Source organism: Schistocerca gregaria, chromosome X (genome assembly GCF_023897955.1).
Source record: "Schistocerca gregaria isolate iqSchGreg1 chromosome X, iqSchGreg1.2, whole genome shotgun sequence".
Classification (NCBI taxonomy): Eukaryota; Metazoa; Arthropoda; class Insecta; order Orthoptera; family Acrididae; genus Schistocerca; species Schistocerca gregaria.
Genome location: NC_064931.1, coordinates 43,723,486 through 43,737,283, shown reverse-complemented (window position 1 = coordinate 43,737,283; position 13,798 = coordinate 43,723,486). Strand labels below are relative to the sequence as shown.

Below are 13,798 nucleotides of genomic sequence, written 5' to 3'. Positions count from 1 at the left end.
GTATTTTCAATAAGAGCATGCTTCGCTACTTTATTTCTCTGAACTCTCGACATACATTTGTATGCACCCCTTTTTGGCTCTTTAGGTAGATGAAGGCAACACGAATAATCTGGAATTGTTTACTGGCGGGGTACATGCCACTGGTAGCCTGAAGGGCAGTTTTTGAAGTCAGAGAAGATTAGGAGTTTAGCACTAGAAATATAGGGGTTGGACAAAATTATGGAATCACTGCAAGAAATGCAGGCCTGAACATAAATGCAGATGCTAACCAAGTCAACAGACTGCACCTATGTATTTGACCACGAATAGCACCTGTACAATGTGCACAATATGTTGCCTGTGTCAGTCATGGTCAGAACAGGTTGGTAGCCCTGCACCTGCTATACGGACGTTTGAGTACAGCTCCCGTACAAGATAAGTAATTTTAGTAATAATAAACTGTTTCTAACACTTTAAACTAATTTATTACGTTAATTATAGTGCTCTTCAAACGTACCATTAAAAGTTTTTGTCTTGCTCACGTATTTTCACAGTAATCACGCAAAGTTCGTTTTGTTTACATATCGCAGCCAGGCCGAACTTTTGAGCTTTCAGATTAAATTGCGGAATTTTAAGTGCATTTACTGATAGTTTAGTGTGCTAAATATGTTTGCTGCCCCGTTATATCTGTAGAGTATCGTCATCTCGTAAGTAATTTCCAGTAATAAACTTCTGACCCATTGTTTACATTGTCGCGAGTAGGCCTAATTTTTCGTACACGTATTTTCATTGTTTTTCGGTAACTTAATTGTCTTTCTGTCACTAAAATCGATTTGTACCATGAGTGTAAAGTGCCTGACGTGCCGTAGAATCGTTAGCTCCGGGGTCTGGTGTGATGGATGTAGTAACTTTTTTCATTGGGGCGATTGTAGTGGCGTGGGAATTGTGAAAATGAGCGAGACTCATCAGTGGTTCTGTAGGCTATGCAGTAGAGATAGAAAGATTGTGGAACAGGAGGGGAAAATTGCTGCCCTTCAGGCTGAGTTGGATGAGGCTAGGCGAGAACTGGGCAGGTTAAGGGGGGAGAAGGGTACACAGGGGTGGGAAGTGGCAACAGGCATAAGGAACAGGCCAAGAAATTCTTCTGACAGCTTTGTTATTAATGTACAAAATAGATTTGACCTGTTGCCTCAGTCAGAAACTGATGAGCCTCTCACAGAATTAGATGTAGACAGGGCTCAACAGGCTTTCAGCAGCAAATTGAATAAGAAGGTAGGGAAGTCTGCAAAGAGAAAGAAAGTCTTGTTGCTAGGTAGTTCACATGCTAGGGGTGTGGGCCAACTTCTGCAGGATGAATTAGGGTCAGAATACCAGGTCACAATTTTTTTCAAACCTAGTGCTGGACTGGGGCAGGTTACAGAGGATTTAGGTTCACTATGTAGAGGCTTTACTAAGGAAGATACCGTGGTTATTGTGGGTGGGCCGGGCAACAGTATTGACAGAGATCCGGGGTACAGCATAGAGTGTGACCTGGCAAATATTGCATCGGCATCGAGTCATACCAGTGTTGGGTTTGTGTCGGTTCTGGAGCACCACGACTGGCCTCATTTGAGCTCTTCTGTCAGGAGAGTTAATCTGGAGTTGGAATGGCTACTTGGATCTGATGCAGGGTCACACACTGGTGTGGTTCCTGTTGATTCACTCTGTACGTGGGACTATACTAGACATGGCCTACACCTCAACAAGAAGGGGAAGGGTAAACTGGCTGGGCTGATAGCAGGAAATTTAAAGGGGGGAGGAACTACATCTCATGGTGGTAACTCTTTTTTAGTGTAAGATCAGTGTCCAGTGGGAAACTCAGCCAGGCAAGTACAAAAGATGTTAAAAAAGTTCAAGATACTCACAAAAGTAAAATGAAAGATAATGTTAGTATAGTTCATCAAAATATTGGTGGATTGAAGAATAAAATTGATGAGCTTCTGCTTTGTTTAAGAAATAGAAACTGAGAATGTAATAGATGTACTATGCCTGTCTGAGCATCACATTGTCACTGATATGCAAAAGGTTAGCATCAATGGATACAAATTAGCTGCACATGTAAGTAGAGATAATATGATGAGAGGAAGAGTTGCCATATATGTCAAAAGCTTCCACAGCACAAAAAATTTAGAAAGTAAAAAATTTTGTGTAGAGCAACATATGGAAGCATGTGCCACTGAACTAAACCTAAATGATGGCACTTTCATAATTGTAACAGTGTATAGGTCCCCCTCAGGGAATTTCCAGCTATTTCTAGAAAACTTTGATGCTTTGTTGTGCTATCTGTCAGACAGGGGGAAGCAAATTATCATTTGTGGGGATTTCAATGTTGATTCCCTGAAAGAGTGTAATAGGAAGAATGACCTTGTAGAATTATTCAGTTCTTTCAATTTGAGCTCCGTCATTGATTTTCCTACTCGGATAACAAAGAACAGCAGGACATTGATAGATAACTTCTTTATAGACCAAGATAAGTTTAAGGACACAAATGCTTATCCTGTTGAGAATGGTCTTTCAGATCATGGTGCACAGCTAGTTACAGTACATGACATAGCTCAATGCAGTATATCAAATCAGAATTTCAAAGCAGTGCGTTCAATTAACAATATAAATACTGCAAACTTTAGGGAAAGCCTAAAGCTGCTAGACTGGGATGAAGTGTATATGGAACCCGATGCAAACTTGAAATATAACTTATTTCACGATACATTTTTAAGGGTATCTGAAAATTGTTTTCCCAAGAAAATAGTGAAACTTAATTCCAAGAAAACATATAAAAAACTTTGGCTAACTAAAGGAATAAGAATATCTTGCAACCGTAAAAGAGAACTGTATCTAACAGCAAGAGAGAGTACTGACCCCGAAATTGTTCAATATTATAAAAACTATTGTGTGGTACTAGGAAAAGTTATTAAAAAGTCCAGAAGCATGTGTATCACGTCTGAGATCAGTAACTCTGATAATAAGATTAAAGAAATTTGGAATATTATTGAAAGGGAAACAGGGCAACCAAAAGCACAGGAAGACTTTAGTGCCATAAAACTGAATGACAAGTGTACTAACAAACAATCTGAAATAGGAAATATTTTCAATAAACATTTTTTTTTAATGTTGTGGAGAAAATAGGATCTAGATCTTCACTAGAAGAGGCAAGGCTTCTAATAGAAGAGGCCATACCTGTGCAGTTTGAAACAACTGTATTTCCACCAACCTCTCCCTCTGAAATCAGTAAAATAATAAACTCACTGAAAAGTAAAAGCTCTTACGGAATTGATGGCATTTCCAGCAAGATACTTAAAGCTTGTCCCCCACAGATAAGTAGGATTCTCAGCCACGTGTGTAATAGCTCTTTGGAGCAGGGTGTTTTCCCCGATAGACTGAAATATGCCATTGTAAAACCACTGCATAAAAAGGGGGATACGTCGGATGTCAACAACTATCGCCCAATCTCTCTTCTGACAGCTCTATCAAAAATTTTTAAGAAAGTAATGTATTCAAGAGTAGCCTCCCATATTTCTAAAAATAAAGTACTAACAAAATGTCAGTTTGGTTTTCAGAAAGGCTTTTCAACAGAAAATGCTATATACGCTTTCACTGATCAAATATTAAATGCTCTGAATAACCGGACATCACCCATTGGTATTTTTTGTGATCTCTCAAAGGCCTTTGACTGTGTAAATCATGGAATTCTTTTAGATAAGCTAAATCATTATGGTTTGAGAGGGGGCAGTGCACAAATGGTTTAATTCATACTTAACTGGAAGAATGCAGAAAGTTGAAATAAGTGGTTCATGTAATGTTAATACAACAGCTGATTCCTCAAACTGGGGGGGGGGGGGGGGGCTATCAAGTACGGGGTCCCGCAGGGTTCGGTCTTAGGTCCTTTACTGTTCTTGATATACATTTATGACTTACCATTCCATATAGATGAAGATGCAAAGTTAGTTCTTTTTTCTGAGGCTACAGGTATAGTAATAACATCCAAAAACCAAGAACTAAGTGATGTAATTGTAAATGATGTTTTTAACACAATTATTAAGTGGTTCTCAGCAAACGGACACTCTTTAAATTTTGATAAAACACAGTATATACAGTTCTGTACAGTAAATGACACAACTCCAGCAATAAATATAGACTTTGAACAGAAGTCTGTAGCTACAGTAGAATTATCAAAATTTTTAGGTGTGTCCATTGATGAGAGGTTAAACTGGAAACAACACATTGATGGTCTGCTGAAACGTCTGAGTTCAGCTATGTATGCTATTAGGGTTATTGCAAATTTTGGTGATAAGAATCTCAGTAAATTAGCTTACTATGCCTACTTTCATTCACTGCTTTCGTATGGTATCATATTCTGGGGTAATTCATTGTTGAGTAGAAAAGTATTCATTGCTCAAAAACGTGTAATCAGAATCATTGCTGGAGCCCACCCACGGTCATCCTGCAGACATCTATTTAAGGATCTAGGGATCCTCACAGTAACCTCACAGTATATATATTCACTTATGAAATTTGTTGTTAATAATCCAGCCCAGTTCAAAAGTAATAGCAGTGTGCATAGCTATAACACCAGGAGAAAGGATGATCTTCACTATGCAGGGTTAAATCTGACTTTGGTACAGAAAGGGGTAAATTATGCTGCCACAAAAGTCTTTGGTCACCTACCAAACAGCATCAAAAGCCTGACAGATAGTCAACCAACATTTAAAAATAAATTAAAAGAATTTCTAGATGACAACTCCTCCTACTCATTGGCTGAATTTTTAGATGTAAATTAAGAGAGGGAAAAAAACTAACTTAAGCATTAGTGTCATGCAATATTTTGTGTAATGTAATATCGTGTACAGACATCTTTTATTAACCTGATACGTTCCACATCATCACAAAGTGTCGTATTCATGATCCATGGAACAAGTATTAATCTAATCTAATCTAATTTTGTGTGGTTGTGAGTGCACTATGTAGGAAATATTCACACCACATACAGAGAAAGTGGAAAAATTTCATCTGCTAAGTCACAATATGGATGAAAGTGTGTATGAGTGATCAAGACAGATGGTCATTGACGAAGACTGTGATGAAAAGTAAGAATGAGACCACTGAGAAGTCACTGCCAAACAGAATGTCACACTCGTGAACCACGTCAACACCAAAACAACAAAAATGGAGCTAAATAAGCTGGGAATCGCAGTGTGAGCTGGAATTCCAAAAGCACTGATCAGTGATGCAAATTCCTGTAACAGGAAAAAGTGGTGCTGAAGTCATAAAACATAGACTATGGAGCAATGGAAGGAAGTAATTTGATGTGATGAGTCTTGTTTCACACTGTTTCCAACTTCTGGCTGAGTTTACATCTGGTGTATGCCATCCCACGCCAACAATGCTGACTGCTTGCTGCCGAGAGTGAAACAAGGCAGGTTGGTGATGATTTGGGCAACCATATTATGTTATTCTATGGGCCCCAATGTTACTCTGCAAGGTCATATTACTGCCAAGGATTATATGAACATTTGGGCTGATTAAAATTCATGGCAGCCCACATCAAACCGGTCAGTAGACTGATGACAAAAAATCCTTCCTGCAGTACAGTATTATTTGTGGTCTTAGTAGTCTACTTTGTACAGAAGGGTGCATGATCACTATCCACCTCCATCATCATTAGCTGAACTTGGCACTACTTTGCAGTAAGGATTGTATAAGATTCCCTTGAAAACCATACAGGACCTGTATTTATCCATTCTGAGATGACTGGAAGCTGTGTTGAATGCCTGCAATTTTCCTAAACCATACTGGGTATCATAATGTGTTGTATTTTTGGTGTTTCCATATCTTTGTACCTCCCCTGTACCTCCAGTGCTCTCAAGGCTTCATATAATTGCGCAACAAATACAGTTAATTCACTGAGTAAGCAAACCTTGACACTGGAAAAACACTGTGGAGCAGATGATAGTGTCCTCCACATCATGCTACAATATCAATGTGTTGATCAGATAACACTTTGTAAAACATGGGCACAACAAACGTCTTCTGGCTTACCATTCTTTCTGTACTCAGATAAATGTAAAGTAATTCTGGGCATCCACATCAAACAGGGTAGCAAGCAACTTCACTCTTGATTAAGTACAGTAATATGGTCGACACCAAGTTGCCTAAGTTCCTCCACCAATGTCAGGTGATTTCCATGCAGAACTGTAATGGAGGTGTTTGGTCCACTCCCCATGGCATGTGGTTAAGACAATTTGATATGCTCGATGCATTTCATGCTTTAAATCCTTCAGGTGCAGAATATGAAGGTCATCAAATGTTAGATCCACAAATTTTACTGAAGTTTCAAAACTAAAAACATTGCCGTCATTTGCACACAGGCACTAACACACTCACTTCTCTCTCTCTCTCTCTCTCTCTCTCTCTCTCTCTCTCTCTCTCTCTCTCACACACACACACACACACACACACACATATCCAAATGATGAAAATTTAAAACTTATACTATCAGCCACCTCCTCCAATTGCCTAATTATCAGCTGCAAGAAATGAGGAGTAGTTGTGTGGCTGGAGGAGAAGCAAAATATAGAAAAGTTATTCACAAACACTAGATGGGAGCTTAAAACGTGGACAAAAACAGTATTTATTACTATAGAAAACGCTGCCACATTCAAAACTGATCTCTGAAGAACATCACTGTCCTACACAAATTTAGCACATTACACATCATAATTAAAAACATCTTGAAAGGAAGGACCGTATGACAATGGATAAACATTCCTGGAAGTACTAATTGTGTAGCTGTCTTAGAATGTTATACACTATCCAATCAAAAGCATCTAAACTCTATTACAAGACACTAATATTGGGTGTGTCACCCTTCACCTTTATGATGTTTGAACTCTGCTGGGGACAATGAATGTTTGTGGAGGAATGGTATCCCATTCTTCCTCAAGAGCTAAAACCAGAGAAGGTAGTGATGTTGGACACTGGGGTCTGGAGCAATGCTGATGTTCTAATTCATCCCAAGGTCTTCAGGCTGGGACTGTGGGCAGGCCAGGCCAGTTCAGGAATGTTACTGTCCAGAAATCAATGCTTCACTGATGCTGCTTATGACAGAATGCACTGTCATGGAGGGGGGAAAAAAAGAAAGAAAGAAAATCGTCTGCGAACTGTTCCTCTACTGTATGCAGTACACAATGCCATAAAATGTGTTCATATCCTTCCACATTTAGTGATTTTTTAAGCATAATAAGAGGATCACACCAATTACCACGAGAAACATCCCCATATTGTTAACACCACCTCCTCTGTACTTCACTGTTGGCACTACATATAATTACAGGTAACATGCTCCAAGTATTCAATAAACCCCAACCCTTCCATCAGACTGTGACAGGGCATGTTTCATCACTCCAAATCACTCATTTCCAGTCATCCACAGTCAAGTGGAGTCACTCTTTACACCACTTCAAGTGTTGCTTAGTACTGATTACAGAAATCATAAATGCTCTGATGGACAGATTGAGCAGCAATCTGAGGCTGTTTTCTGACGATGCTGTGGTGTACAGATAGGTGTCGTTGTTGAGTAAAATGACACAAGATGACTTGGACAAAATTTATAGTTGGTGTGATAGATGGCAGCTTACTCTAAATGAAGAAAAATCCTACAACGTTTAAATACAGCTTTAGTAGTGTGCTACTTGACATCCACAACAATTAAATATCTAGATGTAATATTGCAATGCAATACAAAATGGAACCAGCACGTAAGGACTGTAGTAGGGAAGGCAAATGGTTGACTTCAGTTTCTTCAGAAAATTTTAGAAAATTGTAGCTCACCTTTTAAAGGAGACCTCTAATAGAACACAAGTGTGATCCACTATTGAGTGTTTGGGATCCCCACCAGGTGGGACTGATGGAAGATGCTGAAGCAATTCAGAAGCAAGCTGCCAGATTTGTTACCAATAGGTTCGATCAACATGTGATTCTTACAGAGATGCTTCATGAACTCAAACTGAAGGCGAGGGGGGGGGGGGGAGGGAGGGAGGGAGGGAGGGAGGGAGGGAGGGAGGGAGGGAGGGAGAGAGAGAGAGAGAGAGAGAGAGAGAGAGAGAGAGAGTGAGAGAGAGAGAGAGAGTGCTTATCTTTCTGTCCATAGCTTCATTGAGTGGTAGATAACTGTTACACAGAATAAAAGTACATGGGAAGTGTACTTTGTAGCTACAGTTGCAGTAGCTGTTGAGAGGAACAGAAGCAAAGTGATAAGTATTATTCCTTCAGTATCCTTGCCAGTGGACATCATGATGGAGGCAAATGAATTGGTGTGGGTAGTGCAGTGTGAAAGTGTGGAAATCAGCCAGGAAGGGCGCACACAGCAAGTAGTATTGGCAGACACACCAACAGTGGTGTTCACCTGCAGGCAGCAGCAGGCCGAGCAGGGCAGTGCTTACTCACAATTTGACCACTGTGGACTTCGCTTTCTTGGGCTCTGTGGAGGGCTTCGAATTTTGGAGAAATTTGTATAAACCTGTGCAGCTGGACAACAATAAGGAGGCCTTATCAACTGGACCAATGATACACCTTACCTGGCAGTGCAGCACAAACTGGTGCAGGTAACTCTCCCACCTTTCTGTCGACTCACTGAAACCGGCAAACAGTGCCAGGAGTGGGGGCGGGGGGGGGGGGGGGGGGGTGACTGTGGCTGTGTCTGTATTGTGCCTCGTGTTGTACCATGTGCTTAGCCATTAGTCATCCGCACCAGACACGTGGTGAGTTCTTCTCGTGCTTGTCTCAAAATAAGTTTGGACACACTGCTTCCCATAGTTTGTTTCCCTCTCACAGGTTATGTTCCCCAGCTGTCATCAAGCCACCATCAACCTGTGATGCATTTGAACCAAGTTTGTAGTGAAACGGTGTTGTCACACCTGTGCAGATACTAAAGTGGTGACGAAGGATGGTTTTACGCGTGTGGCACCCCTATATTTTATTTCACCTTTTCCTAGTGTTCCCTTTGGCCACCACAAACCTGGCAATTCTTCTATGCTGGGAGGAACAGTTGCACCGACAGAATGAGCAGCAACAGCTACAGCAGCAGTGGGGTCAGGTTCTGTTTTCTTCCCCACCCCCAATGCCGTTTGCCAGTTTCTACGAGTCAACGGAAAGGTGGGAGAATTACTTATGCTAGTTCCTGCTGCACTGCCAGGTAAGGCATATCGTCAATTCAGTTGATAAGGCTACCGTGTAGTCCAGCTGCGCAGGTTTATACAGTGTTGTCCAAAATTTGAAGCCCTCCGCAGAGCCCGAGAAACTGCCCTTTGATGAGCTTTGTCATTTGGTTACACAGTATTTTGACCATCCAACCTGTGTGGTGGCAGTGCTGTTGCAATTTAACCAGCACCACAAGCACCTTGGGAAGTCATATGTGGCCTGGATTGCTGATTTGCAGGGCCTCTTGCACAAGTGTTTTAAGTGTCCCAAATGTGCTATCTCTCACGAAGACTTACTAATTTGGCACGTGGTTGTCAGTTTAGCTTCTGATCATGAGGTTCACAGTAGGGTGCTGAAGTTCTTAAACTCTCCTTTAGCTGATGTTCCCCAAATTGTGGAATCACTTACGGCAGCAGTGAGGAATGTCCTTTGTGATAATAGGCAGGGGGTGCAATTGGGTGAGCACGGTAACTGGCACCTTGTGCTCTGCAGGATACCCCGGTGGCCTCACCTCTTGTCAAGTAACTGTGTTACAGCCGTTGACGATTCCGGTGCAGTGGTGTCACGGTTGTGCCCACGTGTCCATCCCATCCCTATCCACACTCGGCAGGTTCGCACTGTTTGCTCAGTGGTGGTGGTTAGTGTTTAACGTCTCGTCAACAACGAGGTCATTAGAGACGGAGTGCAAGCTCAGGCTAGGGAAGGATTGGGAAGGAAATCGGCCGTGCCCTTTCAAAGGAACCATTCTGGCATTTGCCTGAAATGATTTAGGGAAATCACGGAAAACCTAAATCAGGATGGCTGGAGACGGGATTGAACCGTCGTCCTCCCGAATGCGAGCATTGTAATTCCCACCAGCAGTGTTTCTCAGAGCCTCTGTATTATTCTCCTTCTGTTTGTCGGGTGAGACAGTGGTCTCGCTCTGATTCTCATTTGTTACATGTCTGTCGCAATTGTATGCGTGTGGAGGCCACGAGCAACATACGCAAGCAGACAGATCACTCGGCAATTGTTTGTGACAGTTGGCGAGTCGTGAGTCAGACTTTGGATGCTCCGGCATTTTCACTAGACTCTGGTGCTGCCTCTGATGCCTTGTATATGATTCCTTAGTGTATTTTGCTGATGTCGGTAGTGGATGGGCATCCAGCCAAATTTCAAGCAAACACAGGAGCGATGGGCAGCCTTGTTAACTTGGATATGTAGAGGGCTCTTGGGGTGCCTGGAGTTGCAATGGCTACTCTGTCAGGTTGTGTTTTATAGTAAAACAGAGCATTCCTCTGTGGGGGCAGTACTTCGTCTCAACGCGTCACAAGAATGTGAAATGGCAACTTACTTTGTTAGTAGTCAATTCGCCATCACAAAATATGCCTTAACATCTTTTCTGTTTTTCGCTTCAGATTGTTGATGAAGTGCATTTAGTGTCTCAACCCGTTTCTTTTCACAATTTGGACTCCCTACTGCAATCCTACAGCCAGCTGTTTGAGAATACTTTGGACCAAGCAAAATATTTTGAGGCTCGTTTGTCACAAGCTGTCGGCAGTACCCAAATTTTGTCATCTACCCCCATTCCCTCTGCCGTGTGAGACAAGGTTTAGTCTGAGTTGTATTGTTGGCAGGATCAGGGCGTCGTCTCTCCTATTTTGTCTGAAACTGGGCCATCGCTTGGGCCGCGATTCAGAATCCCGATGGCATCAAGCGTCTTTATGTCCATTTAAACAGATGCTCAACATGCACTGTGTCATAGATTCGTGTCTCGCTCTGCAGCAGGCAGAGTTTTTGATTTAATTGTTGGGGGTATAATATTCTTCACCACATTGATCTGCATGATACTTACCAACAGTCGCTGCTGGGCACAGTTTCTCAGACTTTCCTGTCCCTCGACACTCCTTTTGAGATTGCCTTTTGGAATCTCATCTGTGTCGGAAAGTTACCGATGGTATTTGGAACAGCTGATTCAGGACATTCCCTGTTGCATCAATTACATTGATGACACCTGGATCGTGGGCCCTACTCGGAAGAAGCATCTAGAAAACCTTCAATTAGTTTTCCAATTCCTCCTGGAGCATGGCCTTTGGTTGCTAGCTGGAGAAGTGCAATTGTTTTTCTCCCCGAAGGTTCCATTTTTTGGGTTATACGCTTAGTAAAGATGGCCTTCTCCCTACGGATGACCACCTCAAGGCCACTGTCAAGATATTTGTGCCTAAGAATCTGAAAGATGTCTGATCTTTCTTGGGTAAGATGTCACATTGCACTCAGTTCATTCCCCAGGCTGTGCATATTTCGCAGCCTCTTAACCGGGTTTGCCAGAAGGGCGTTAAGTCTGTCTGATCAGCAGATTGTCGATGGGCTTTTCAGTCTCTCGAGGAACATTTATGCTCCAGTCCCTGTCTGGCTTTCTTCGTGATAGTTAAACCTTTTACCCTGGCCTGTGAAACATCCCAGTATGGCATTGAAGCCATTTTGTCCCATCGTAACGTGAACAGCATCGAACAGCCCATGGCTTATGTATCCAAAGATGCTTTCCACTGCAAAGCATAATTATTCATAGGTGGGAAAATAGATACGAGCTATTATTTTCAGGATTAAATTGTTCCACATCTTCCTGTATGGGGCGAGGTCGCCCCTCATCATTGACGGTTAAGTAGCTGGTTTCATTATTTGGACCTCATTCCAAGATTCCGGATAGGACACCCACCAGACCCGAGTGAAGCCCTCACCGACACCTGCCAATCTGGAGCCGTAGACTTTGATCCACCTTCCACCTTCTCCACCTCCTCATCCCCCTTCATCAATGGAGGTGTCATCACCTCCACTGTCATCAGTGGACCACCAGCTGCCACAGCCTCTATGGTTTCCACACTTCCGGTGGTGCCGGAGGTGTCAGCATAACCTCCCTTTGTGGTAAATCCACTGTCAGCTTCTCCAGGGTCCTATTCAGTTCTACATCAGAGATCACAACCCAAGCCTGGTCATTTTCGGCCTTTCCAGGGGAAAGGGATTTTGTATCCCCACCACTGGATATGACGATGAAGGCAGATGAGCTAATGTGGGTAATGCAGTGGGATTGTGCAGAAACCTGCCATGGAGGGTGCATGTAACATGTAAAATGGGCAGACCCAGCTGCCAGAGTTGTTTACTTGCAGGCGGCAGTAGGCCAGATGGGCTGATGTTTACTCAAGAGTTCAAGCATCACACATCTCACCCAGCATATCATGCCACGTGTTGTGTTGAGCACTTAGCTGTTAGCTGTCTGCAACCAGCTACTCAGTTCGTACTACACTCATCTCTACGTGTATTCACTCTGCTTCCTGTAGATCAACTCACAAAGCGAGTTCTGTTTTAGTCTCACAGGGTTCTGCTTCCCGGCTATTGTAAGGCACTGTCGGCCCATGAAGTAGCCGTGCCAACCGTCTAGTAAAGTGGAGTTGTCACACCTGTGCAGATATTAAAGTTTCCATAAATCAGCACTCTGCCTTTTATTCTGTCTATGCTAAGGTCATCGATTTGGTGGGGCTATCTCTCCTGAGCCACAGGGGCATTAGTTAGTTTAAAATGTGCACCCTGGAAGCACAGGCACATGGGTCTTCCCTACCCTAACATTTGTTTTGAACCAATTCACATTCTGACACAGTATAGAAGTTATTTATCAGTGAAGTTTCTGTCTCCCCACAAGTTGGAGAATCAAAATCAGATGGAAGAGAAATGAGAGGACTTGACAGTTTGCTCAAGCATACCTCAATGTGCATCACAGAATCATCATAATCTGATAGAATGTGCATGTTATGGTTTTCTTTTTCTTTTAATAAGCTGGAGATGGCTTATGCTGTGATGCAATTTTTTTATTGTAGTTTTATTCCTAAAATTCTACCTAGTTCAGCTACTTCAAGTAGTAAAGTTTTGCTGATCACCGGAACTTTGTCGTTTGTTGGACCTCGTTACTAGTTAGCAACAGGCTCATTTATAACATTACTTCTACAGATGCACTTGCATGAGTACTTATTTTTTATTGAATTTGTGGTTAGAGTCAGAGAATATGCATTTGTTTTTTAGTTTTTTGCCTAAGCATGAGTGCAAGAGGTATTGCAAGTGTAGGGGGCAGAAGAGAATCTTAAGTCTTTTCACCCCATCACGTTATGAACTTAACTACCTAACTTAATCTCCAGAGTTTTTTTCTCTTGTAAGAAGACAAAGCATTCATTGTGTCACACTAGGTGTTTACTTGTGCAGTTTACACAGTGGAGCATTTCATTCCTCCATCAAGAGCTATGACTTGGCATTTGCTTCATAGAAAGGGTGTTCAATAAGTAATACAACACATCTTTTTAGAGCAGACTGATTTGATTCAGAATTCCAATAAATCGTACTATTTCCCACTCTTTTGGCTACAAAATACTATTTTCCAACATTGTCTTTGCTCAATGCGACGGCCTTACGCCAGCTTACTGGGAGGTACCACTCTACTGGTGAACATTGGAGACAACATCCTGTTGCATCAACAACCTCCCCATCCTTCACCTACTGCTTCCACAGAGTGCCTCCTCCATTGGGCCAAACAGACTGAAGTCGGAGGGTGTGAGAACCGGGC

At 42.3% G+C, this 13,798-nt stretch overlaps 1 protein-coding gene across 1 annotated transcript in view; it reads right to left on the bottom strand.

Annotated features, from left to right (window-relative positions):
- Positions 1–13,798, bottom strand: part of LOC126299502 (zinc finger CCCH-type with G patch domain-containing protein) — a 151,411-nt gene that overhangs the window by 66,504 nt on the left and 71,109 nt on the right. The gene's annotated exons all lie outside the window — the stretch shown is intronic.